The sequence below is a fragment of the Boleophthalmus pectinirostris genome, unplaced genomic scaffold, assembly GCF_026225935.1.
Source record: "Boleophthalmus pectinirostris isolate CB_2022bp ecotype Guang Dong unplaced genomic scaffold, ASM2622593v1 HiC_scaffold_10, whole genome shotgun sequence".
In the NCBI taxonomy this organism is placed as follows: Eukaryota; Metazoa; Chordata; class Actinopteri; order Gobiiformes; family Gobiidae; genus Boleophthalmus; species Boleophthalmus pectinirostris.
The window spans coordinates 11,425,165-11,437,422 of NW_026570971.1; the positions used below are offsets into that span (position 1 = coordinate 11,425,165).

The 12,258-nt window shown below is 39.6% G+C and overlaps 1 pseudogene; it reads right to left on the reverse strand.

Annotated features, from left to right (window-relative positions):
- Positions 1-11,465: 11,465 nt before the first annotated feature.
- Positions 11,466-11,582, reverse strand: LOC129411471 (5S ribosomal RNA; annotated as a pseudogene).
- Positions 11,583-12,258: the final 676 nt, after the last annotated feature.

Here is a 12,258-nt window from a genome sequence, read left to right on the forward strand (position 1 = left end):
TAAAATAAATAATAAAAAAGCAATGCAGCTTTAGTCCGCATGAGGTACAATGATATAATATGGTTATTTTGTAATTTCAAATGAGCTTTAAACCCAGGAGCTGTACAATGGTCTGGTCTGGCGTCGGTCGGTGCGTCGGTGCCATAGCGATAGAACGTCGCGCGCACTATATAAGCGGCTGCACGCTCAGTTGCACTCCCCTTTCTCACATGAGAACGCTTATTGGACGCACTGCGGACACTTGTACGAAACTTTGATATTCATCGCTTCTTAGCCCTCACCGGTTGTAAAACATCATCAACAACTTGGTATATCTGCCTGTCAACACTTTCTGGAGGATTGAAAATACATCAAACCGTGACTGGCCTTCGCCATGGACCTGGTGCGCCCCGCTCCGGACCCTGACCGCCAGGATCACGTCCCCGAAGGTAAAATTAATCAAATAACATTAAACCATGATAAATTATAACAAATATTAACAGCATAGTCCAAATATTTAACGACAAGAACAGTTTTGTCCACCTGTGACTGTTTCTGTGGGTGTAAGGTTTGGTTCCCATAACCACATTTATGAAAATTAAAAAAAAAATAAAACATTTGATAGTTTGTGACTTTCACTCGACGATTTTATTTTGGATCATGATTAATAGTTGGTGAAACTGCTCTAAAAATATCAGCACGAGTGCATAGTGAAAAGTTATTGTCACATTTATAGGAAATTATTTGTGTTTTATTTTCTGAGTGTCAGTATTCATCAGGGTTTTGTGGCATTTTGAAAAAAAACATGGCGCCCAGCCTGCCATTCTAAATTGGAATGCTTAAAAAATGCACATTTGATCTCCATAGTAACCCAGCCATTCTAAATGTTTAAAAGATGCACATTTGATCTCCATAGAATGCGGGTGTTTGGCTTTAATTTGAGCCTTTCGTTTTGAGGTTTGGTTTAGATGGGTTTACCAGACTGTCAGGTGCACGGTGAAGCAGAGCAAAGGAGGAAAGGACAGACAGAAATCAGTGCAAGAAAACCTATAAGACTCACCATATAGCCTAAAAACTATAAAAACATGCTTAATTAAACTGTCCTACTAATAATCCATAACTACATTTTATAAATATGAATTCTAAAATGCACAGTTGTCTACTCAAGTATAAGTAAAAATTCACAATAAAAATGTTCTTCGCCCTGTAGGTCTTTAACTTGTAGGCTAAACACGTGTACTTGTCATCAACAATATTTGTCTACTATATTCAAGTCACTTTACCTGCCTTGCGAACTCTGCTGTTTATTCTCCTCTGCTGAGTGTGTCATATCTTTATAGTCACTTTGTTGCAGGTTGCCTTGCCTCTTTCAATATGACACTTAAATAACTGGGAAGTATTAGTCAGTAAGTAGGTAAGATAAGAGATTGTAGTAGTAGTTAGTCATATTACAGCACTTTGGTACTAGACTGACTTGCTCACATTACAATTTAAAGGGTGTTTAACATTGTCAAACCTGTTGCAGAGGCTGCGGCTCCTCCAGTCCTTCTGGATCTTCAGGTGGTGGAGCTTCCAGACTACTCTTCGGACGTGGACGACCAAGGTGAGTATGGGGTAGGTCGTCCTATACCTCAGGTTGGGCCACCTGATGAAGAGAGTGACAACAGCGAGTTTGGGTCATCTGATGAAGAGAGTGGGGAGTCGAGTTTCACGTCATCTGACTCTGGCTACGGGACTCTCTCTGAGGAGGAAGAGGACGAAGAGGAAGAAGAGGAGGAAGAGGAAGAAGAGAGGGTAGAAGAGACCGAAGATGAAGAAGAGGAGGAAGAGGAAGAAGAGAGGGTAGAAGAGACTGAAGATGAAGAAGAGGAGGAAGAGGAAGAAGAGAGGGTAGAAGAGACTGAAGATGAGGAAGAAGAGAGGGTAGAAGAGACTGAAGATGAGGAAGAGGAGGAAGAGGAAGAAGAGAGGGTAGAAGAGATGGCCCCTCAGCAGCAAGAACAGAGACTTCCCCTGGCCATCAGACCCCGCCTCCCCGCCACTCGCTCTTCTGCTCCCCGCCCTCTCCCTGTGCGTCCTGCGCCGTACTTGATTCAGCTGGATGGTTGTCAGCACAACAGGGTTGAAGTGCAGGTGTTGCATGATGGCAGGTGGGTAGGCTCTACTGTTCAAGCTGCGGAGCCCGGGGGTGGCGCTCCGATCCCCTCTCCTCAGCAGCGAGCAGTGAGACCTTCCCTGGCCATCAGAGAACTCCTCTCCGCCGCTCGCTCTTCTGCTCCCCGCCCTCTCCCTATGGATCCTGCTCTGGACTTCATTCCCCTCAGCGGAGGCAAGCGCGTCAGGGATGAAGATGAAGACATGGGAGACCCCAGCTCCAAGCGGCCGTGCCTTTCCTCCTCCAACCCACACCCCTCTACATCGGACCCAGCTCCCTCCACCTCCTCTGGGACGTCTGGAGGCTTCAGGCGCCATTTCCACCAGCAGCTCCACCTGCACCAAGACTCGGACTCGGACTCGGACTGAACTCAGCCTCTGAGACTCAGAGCTTGGCTTAATGCGGCGACTTTACCACCTTCAACCTCGCCCATCACCCCACTGATTTCTTTATTGATTTCTTTATTGATTGATTTAAAAAAAGAATAGAAAGAATAGATTGAAGTTAAGGAATACTATGTAGGATTTCATAAAACAACAAAGATGATGATAAAACATAACGTTTTCTTGTTGATTTAACTGTAATTTCTATTCTGAATTTGAATCTGACTACTGCAGTTTTACAGATATTCCTGCATAGTACACCTTAGACTTTCTGGGCATAGGAGGGTCAGAGGTGAGAGTGTGTTTTATAGTATTGTAGTAGTAGTAGCTTTGTATTTGTGTGAAACAAAAAATACAAAAAATAAATAAATAAAGGAATACTATGTAGGATTTCAACAAACAAATAAATAATAATAATAATAATAATAATTTTCACTGACAAAACTCTAATTCATGATACATTTCATTTGAGAAATACAGTTTTGACAGAAATTCCTGCATAGTACACCTTAAACATTTTTTTGGGCATAGGATGGTTAGAAGTGAAGCTGTGAGTGTTATAGTTTTAAGTAAGAAAAAAGCAAGGATTATTATATAGGATTTCATAAAAACTTAAGAAAGTTTGATAATAACATGTAAAGATTTGTCTATATTTTAATTGAGTGATTTTTAACTATGTTAATTACAATACATGAAATATGTGATTGGGCCCCAGGTTAGATTGTACTGAAAAAGTGGGTTCTAATTGACACACTACATTTAATCAAAGTATTACAGTTTGACAGACATTCCTGTATAGTACTCCTTGCATTTACTTTAAACTTGTGCTTTTAGAGTGTGTCCCATAGTACTTGGTAGTACAACTACTAAGGACTAACTCTAAAAAAAAAAAAAAAAACTAAACTGAAAAAAACTAAAAAAACAAAAAAATAAATAAATAAATAAATTAAAAAAAAGTAGTAGAAGTAATAGCCATCATATTTCATTATATTGCCAATGCAATAGTGAAAAGCCTGGTGCACTACCAACTGGTTCACCAGCAGCTACCATGTCTAATGCAGCGCCCCCTTCTGATGGACTGAAGCTAATGCTGCCCAAACAAAGCTTAGCAGGTAGTAACCCAGACACAATATCAGACTGTACATGGAGCTTAAAGGCAGTGTGGCTGCAAATCTTGTGCTAATAACTAATACTCTTTTTTTTTTTTTAAATAGTCTTATGTAAGGGTAAAAAAAACACACACAAAAAAAACATGAAATAATGGAAAAAACTAAAAAATATGAAATATGTTCTTAAGTAATTCTAAGCCTTTGTAAACTGTCTATGTGAATACTGTTCAGAAATAGGGACTTTGGTTGGTCTCAGGTAAGAAATAAAAATTCCATAGTATCTTATTTTGAACGTGCACACGCCTTAACACTGTTTCTGTTTCTGTGTCTGTTCCCATGGTGACTGGTTTGGAGGGGCCAGCTGAGCCCCGTGGTCCTACGATCTGATGAAGCTGACGAGAAGAACCCTGTCTCCAGAAGATGAAGAACGAGAGATGGAGCTGATCAGAAGTGATGTGATGAAGCTGAAGAGATGAATCTAAGTCATCTTAACTTAAATTCATTTGACTCTAATAATGATCAACAAACATGAGGTAAGAAATAAAAATTCCATAGTATCTTATTTTGAACGTGCACATGCCTTAACACTGTTCTGTTTCTGTGTCTGTTCCCATGGTGACTGGTTTGGAGGGGCCAGCTGAGCCCCGTGGTCCTGAGATCTGATGAAGCTGACGAGAAGAACCCTGTCTCCAGAAGATGAAGAACGACAGATGGAGCTGATCAGAAGTGATGTGATGAAGCTAACAAGAAGAACCCTGTATCCAGACAGTCATTTGGGTCACTTTTGGCTGAACTATCAGAGCACAACGCACAGCCATGCGCAAAGTTTACGCAGCAGCACAATCTGAGCCCCAACAACACAACACACTGCTCACAACCCGCCCCAACAATGTCAACAAAACTACAATAAGAGGCTACGGTCCCAACACAAACACATCAGCGCTGCTCCTACAGCACATGGCAGAACACCGGAGCAGCTAGGGGTCTAATCAGAAGTGATGTGAGGACGCTGACCAAAAGAACTGTCTTTAGCAGATGAAGGACAAGAGCAGATCAGAAGTGATTTGATGAAGCTGACCAGAAGAACCGTGTTTCCAGAAGATGAAGAACAAGATAGAGCTGATCAGAAAGCATCCTCAAGGAGTGTCCAGAAATCTGTCAATAAATGGAAGGTTGATTTGGAATCCTTATGTTTTTTTTGTTTTTGTTTTTAGTATTTATTCAGACCTTATTAGTGTCTAATTCCCCATAAACTTAATCTGCTAGAAGAATGCAAGGGTTTGCCTGTTAAGGATAATTTAAGGGTCCTGTTGGTGCATCACTCGTGGTCATACTGGTCTCATATTTACTTTGTTTTATGGTGTTTGTTTATGTGCTGCTTTGTGTTGTGTTGTCCTGTTTTTTGATAAAACATGTTACCCCCTGTCCCAAGACAAATTTCTCCCATGGGAGACAATAAAGGATTATCTTATCTTATCTTATCTTATTAGTGAGACATTTACAAACACTTTCCTTTTAATACACTCCTTATTACTGCTTATTTGCAATAAATTCAGCTTAGTCATATGTAATAAAACACTCTATTAGGTGTTACTAGAGTCCAGCTAGCCATGAATGAAGTCATTAAGCTCTGAATATGTTCCCCATTCTAAAGTGATGTTTTGTTTGTCGATAATAAATGATTAGTTTGATACAAAATGAAATGAATATGGTTCCTATTCTAAAGTGGTCTCCTCTTCACACTTAATTCATGTATTGTGACATGGATATTAATAGTTCATACATGAATAGGTAGTTATTACGGAATACTTCTAATACAATCAGTACTACTACATATACTATTTATTGTTACTACTATTTACTTATAAACGCTTCTGTTATAACTACTGGACAGGGTTGTTAGCACAGCGCAGTCTGCCAGATCCGTTGTGGTGAGCTCATGGCCTGGCTCCGCGCACCTCCTCACACATATGCCACGCTTCACACACACAGCGGGGCCCTTCTCCATGACTCGAGTTCATTATTGCCTTGGCAGGGGTCCGGTGGATGGGAGTACAGCGACAACAGAAGTCTGCCAGCACAAAGTTTGGAGCGGGCGACGAGATGTGCCAACCGAGATAAGTCAGGTACAATCATTCACTTGGCGTCAGTGTTGATACGTCGCAGCCGATGTCGTCCGATTTCCACTGGAGGTGTGACGCTAACTGGAAGCACTGCTCTGTCTGAAGCTCTGTTACTCAAGTGAGACTTAATCTGAGCTTTGTTTTAGCACAATCAGACCAGAAAGAGCTGATTTTGTTGGAACTGACGACAGGTGAGGTGATTTGTGCTCTTAAACAAGTCTTTCACACGTATCCAAATCTCACGGTACAATATTATCATGATATGCCTCTCACGGTACGATAATTATTGCGATATTTTGGGGAGGTTAACAGAATTATGGGTCCGGTCAAGCGGTAACGGAGGGAAACGGGCAGATTTTTTACATTCAAATAGAAACTGGAGGGACTATTGAAAATAAGTAAAGTATCAGAATGTAGGAAAGAGTTACACTCCAACAGGGTCAAGTTAAACCTGTGATATTCTTTCAAGTTGTTGACAAAAAATTAAAAAACTCGGTAACGGAGGGAATGAAATATGCAGCACTTTTTGGTCAATAAATACAAACAGTGATAACTCTTGGTTCTCACTTACATATCCTTAACAAACTGGTTTGAATATTTGCTTCATATAGTTTTCTACCATATGGTACAAGATTAGGTTGAAAAACCTCTTACTTTTTGAGTAATGAGATTTTTTATTAAGAAAGGTCATGGTAACGGAGGGAAAAGTAATGGAGGGAAAATTGTGCAAACAAGTAGAAGGTGCAGGATTTTACATAATTTGTCACTTTTTTTCTTCCAAATACTTTAATATTACTTCAAAATGAAAGGAAACTATTTCTATAAAATATGTCAGTCCTTCCAAGCAAATTTTTATCATTTTAAATACTTTTTTTTTTTTTTTAAATCATGTACCTTCATCAACAGTTCAAAGATCGAATAACACAAGATATGATGAAATACATCCATTTATTTACATGATTTGCAGGTCTTTGAAATTTGGGAAAAAAAAATTTGTTCCATGTTTCATACATGGTCTGTTTAAAACATATGTAACCAAAAATGGTACAGAAAAAAGGTAAACAGTTTCATAAACTAGAGTACATATGTATCTGTTGAATACATTTTTATATCAGATGCATTAACTTGAATTTTTGGCCTTGCTGTTTACTTCTGCTTGACCGGGCCCTACGGTCTAATACACTATTTTTTTCCTTTTTAAATACCTTGACCAGTCTTCAGTGTGAATCATTACTGCCATATTCCACAGACATAAGATTTAAAGTGCTTAAAAACAGTTACTTTACTATGAAAAGTAAAGTAAGTAAAGTATCATGGCCTCTGCTGTTCCTTCCTTTTTAATACTTTTAAGTGAAAACCTTGTAATTCGATGTATTGTGATGGACCACGATATTATTGTGAGAGTTCTGACGATACGATATCACGATAATTCGGTTATTGTCAGTGTTGGGGAGTAACAGATTACATGTACAAATTATGAGTAACTGTATTCAGTTACAGTTACTGTTTCAATGAGTGGTAATTGGATTACAGTTACTTTGTTGAAATAAATGGATTACACAGAGGTATTTTCCTGTTTTCACATTTGGGGCTATATCCCTTTTTTTTCTCGGTAATTCCACTCATTGCCGGACACTAAACCAGGTCTAAAGCCAGGTCTAAACTAGGCCTAAACCAGGACTAAACCAGGACTAAACCAGGACTAAAACCAGGTCTAAACCAGGTCTAAAGCAGGACTAAAGCAGGACTAAAACCAGGTCTAAACCAGGTCTAAACAAGGACTACACCAGTTCTAAACCAGGTCTAAAACAGGATTTAACAGGACTAAACCAGGACTAAACCAGAACTAAACCCAGGTCTAAAACTAGGTCTAACCAAGGTCTAAACCAGGTCTAAACAAGGACTAAACCAGGACTAAAACAGGATTTAACAGGACTAAACCATGCTGCGTGGACCGTGTCTCCTCCTCTTCTATCAGTAATATTTTTAATACGGTTAAGTAAAGACTCACCCTTTTTATTTTCTTTTAGCAGATAAAACATTTTATGTGAAGATTTCCTCGTCTTTGCTTCTCTACAGCAAATCAAGTAATCCAAAGTATTCAGATTACGTTACTCACTTTAAGTAATTTAATGGATTACGTTACAAACTACATTTTGGTGTGTGTAATCTGTAATCTGTAGGGGAATGCAATTTAACCCTCTCAGGCTCAAATTAATTTTTAGTATCAGGAAAAATCTGATATTTGGGGAAAATTATAATATGGGGTAGTAATATACAATCCTGACTTTTTTATCCTTTGTAAACAAAAAAAGTATTTTGCACTTTCTGGCAGGCTGTTGTGTGTGTAGTCGTTCTTGCACAGTCTGCATCGCCCACGTTTAACAGCATGGATGGGAGAAAAGGCTCCTGAGTAAAAAAAGCTCATAAAATATGGATTTAGAGTAAGTAGGTAATTGGAATTTAGCTGTTGCAAATTTGCAGCGCCTGCCTGGAGAGGGTTAAAAGCAACCTTCCCAACACTGGTTATTGTTACATCCCTAGTAGCCAACAGTTTTTCTGGTAGTCAATTTCATGTTTTTGTTGAAAATCAAACTCCTAAACAGGACCATGAACGCTCGTATTAATCACAGGCTCCTGAAAATGTGCAGTTTAAATCCATTTTATACTTTTTTTTTTTTTTTTTTTGAGTTTTCAGACAATTTTAAAACTGTTCTTTTTTAAATCTGTGTTTTATCTGTTTTTTTTTTTTGGAACTGCTGAACATTCCGCCATAGAAATGCATGTACAACACCCCCAGCGAGATGTCAAAGATGCAAATTATCAAAATGAAATGGGCAACAAAAGTAGAGCTGGAATTCTGTTGTTGTAATCAGATGTGTAATTAATCGTATCATTATGTAACAAATGCAATAACACACCCGGGGGGCCTATTTAGACTAATAACATTAAAAAAAGACATATTCTGCTTTATAGTTATAATCTATGACTCCCGGGGATCATTATGTTATCATTTGGACACTTTAAATCACAGTTGTAAATTATGTCGCTGTCACAACAAAGCACACACAACGCACATTTAGTTTTGGTTCACCAGAGAGCATATATTTTTCACTGATGACTCCTGACGCGAAAGGAAAAGTTTGTCTCATTCTAAACATTGATCATTGCGAGTGTTTACATGCACACGAGTATTTACTTTGTCCCGCAATGGTGTGGGTTTGCATAGAGACGGTGGGGACATGTCACAACCAATATTTGGGGAAGACAGAATATTTGCCATTTTATTTTAGTGAACAAAAATATACATTTATTCCGATGTTTTTCCAAACTCAATAGTACTAATTTAACACATTTTAGTTCATATTTTGTTCTTTAGACGTTCTGAGATGCCGCTATTTCATCGGCTGCAACAGAGTGATGTCATTAATGGAGCCAGGAGCCTAAATTGGGGAAGCGGCAGGACAGGGGCGCACCTGAAGATGTCGTCTTGAGCAGGCGTGAGTGAAGACGCTGCACCAAACTTTGAAAAACTCTTCAAAAGGAACTTACTTGGCTTCATCTTCAATTAAACTTGTCTTATAACGAGTCGCGGCGGAAAAAGGGCGACTATCACCACAAGAGCACTTTCTAAACAGAGCCCTACTTGTTAGCAGCCGGACTCTACTGACAATATAGGCGAGTTTCAGCTGACGTCATTGTTATTAAAAGCGCGCGTTGCATGCTGGGAAATATTTTGGTCGGAGGCAAGAAACACGATAGCGTCAAACACAGTGCGTAACCTCGCGTATTTATCCCCGATAATGGTAAATTCCTGCTGCATTATCGGATGCACAAATAGAAGCACGGAAGAAGGAAAATGTCTTTTTCGTATTCTGAGTGAAAAGAACCACTAACGGTGAATTAAACGGCTTTCAAACATCCGCAGAGCAAACGTAGAAGATCCTAACAAACCGTGGACTCCAACAAGTTCAACAACACATGGAGACTCTTGGAGGTTTTCATCTTTTCTGCTGTGAATGGCCCAGGAGTTTCCACCAAGTCATTGTGGATATCACCGAAGTGAATATTTGTCCAGGTAGTTGGCGATTCTGACCAGAAATTTGGTTTGGTTCACCTTTTGTCCGGGTTGAAAAGGGTGATTTGTCGTCCGTCGATGCTTATGACCAATTTCTGGTCAAATGGTCTTGGGTCCTCTGCCGTTAAAGTGGATAAATAACCAGGATCAATACCCTTTACGTGCTTTCTCGCTCCGTCCGTCATGTTGAATTAGTGTTTCTTGCCGCCGACCAAAATAATTTCCAGCATGCAACGCGCGCTTTTGTCAACAATGAAACTCGCCTATTCCATGGATGAAATGTCTGGACATTATCTCACAAATATCTCATCACCAACAAGTAAAGGAAAATCTGCTACAAACTTCTACATGGCCGTTATCCTCTAAAGAATCATCTTAGAAGGACAATGGACACAAACTGTACATTTTGCGAACTCAAAAATGAAACCACCTCTTACTTATTTTGGACCTGCCCAGACTCTGAGCGTTTTTGGAAAGAATTCTTAAAAAATACGCAGCTTCTGATCCCATTTTACCTTTTCTTATAAAGATGTGCTGTTTGGTTTTTGCAGTGTGCGTCATTAAAAAAGTAAGTATGACACTATTCTGGATCTGGTGTTTACAAGTGCTCAGAGAAACCAAGATGCTCATATCCCTGTGTACACGAGCGATCGACAGTATCCTGGATATTTCGGCTGGTTGCTATGGTAACTATGGCACAGATATGGCACAGAGCGAAACACGGAGCAACTTTGTTAACTTGAGGCTTTTTAACGGGAACAAAAAAGAAAGAAGACACAGATTCAAGAAGAACATGAGACTGTGTGTAAGAAAATTTAAGTAATTCATCCTCCACATACATCTCTCATTTTAACATTGACTCACAGGAGATATAGTAACACGATCATCTTCCCTTGGCAAACCATTGGAAGACTATTATCTAAATTGTGGCATATTGCTCCAAAGATGTTCATTTGGTCTTCTTATGTACTTTAACTTCTTGGGTTTTCTTTAAAGACAATACAGTAAAGTGTATTTACCTTGTTGACAGCAGCCGAAACATGTCAACAAGGTAAATACACTTTACTGTATTGTCTTTAAAGAGAACCCAGGAAGTTAAAAGTGGCATACTGCTGTCTAACCGGAGCCTACAGGCCTTCACCACACTTGCTTTATAAAACTCCTCATTTGGAAGCAGAGTGAAAGGGGCTTGAACACTCAAAGATCATACTATGGTCACTTTTGAAATCATATTTTGTTGACTTTATTATTGATGGTAAATAAACTTCTCCTGCTTACGACATCTCGTTGTGGAGCTCTGTCACAGCTTCGGTAAAAGTCGTTTTAACAGTTCAAAAATATAACACAGTGTCACAGAGTTAGTTTAAGTCTTTATTTATATAGCGCTTTTCACAGATATATGTCACAAAGATGCTTTACAGAGCATTTTACAGATTCATTATTCTTTTTCTCCACACCCGGTGGTGGTAAGCTACTATTGTAGCCACAGCTGCCCTGGGGCAGACTGACAGAAGCGCGGCTGCCGTGCCAATCGGCGCCATCGATCCCTCCGACCACCACCATCACTCACGCACACACCACTTTCATACTAGGCAATGTGGGTGAAGTGTCTTGCCTAAGGACACAACGACTGGCGCCCCCCTGTGGCACCTGATTTTCCCAGTGTCTCCCATCCAAGTACTAACCAGGCCCGGCCTTGCTGAGCTTCTGAGATCTGATGGGATCAGGCTTTGACAAGCCGGTTTGGCCACAAGTTTAACTGAAGAGTAAAACTCTAAAAGCCACGGAAATGAGCCTGGTGTGACTAATTTTCGCACATGCTCAGTACAGCTCCAGTTTTGAGTCATCAAGATATTGCATATACATGCCCTCGAGTGTCACAGTTATGATCAGGAGTTTTTGAGAATCCTGGTTATGTGTATGTCCATGTACACAGTGTCCTGATTTCAGTATCATGGATAAGTCAGTATCTAAGTTATGAGAAACCAAGATACTCTCATTGGATTTTGTGTGGCCTGTAGACGCAGTATCCTGATGTCTCAGAACCGGAGCTCTACTGAGCATGTACTGAACTCAAGTAACAAAAACAGTAGGACAGGAGGAGTTACTTTCCCAAAACGACTCAAACTCCAACCAGGACTTTTTAAGTAATAATGTTTTATGCTGATAAACAAATAAAGCAGTCTACTGTTTAATACTGCCACATTTTAACACCAGGTTAACACAAACAGTGGCTCCCTCTTTTCTTTTCTTTTCATTTCAAAAACTAAAACACAACACTACCCACGCCATTCCCATAATCAGGGAATAATAAAATGCGTCTTTATAAAATAAAAATAGATATTTATATAACTGTACACTGTATCTTTACTGTGGTGACTTATGTTGCTCTTCAAGTAAACTGACGCTGAAGTTGTGACAGTCTCATGTT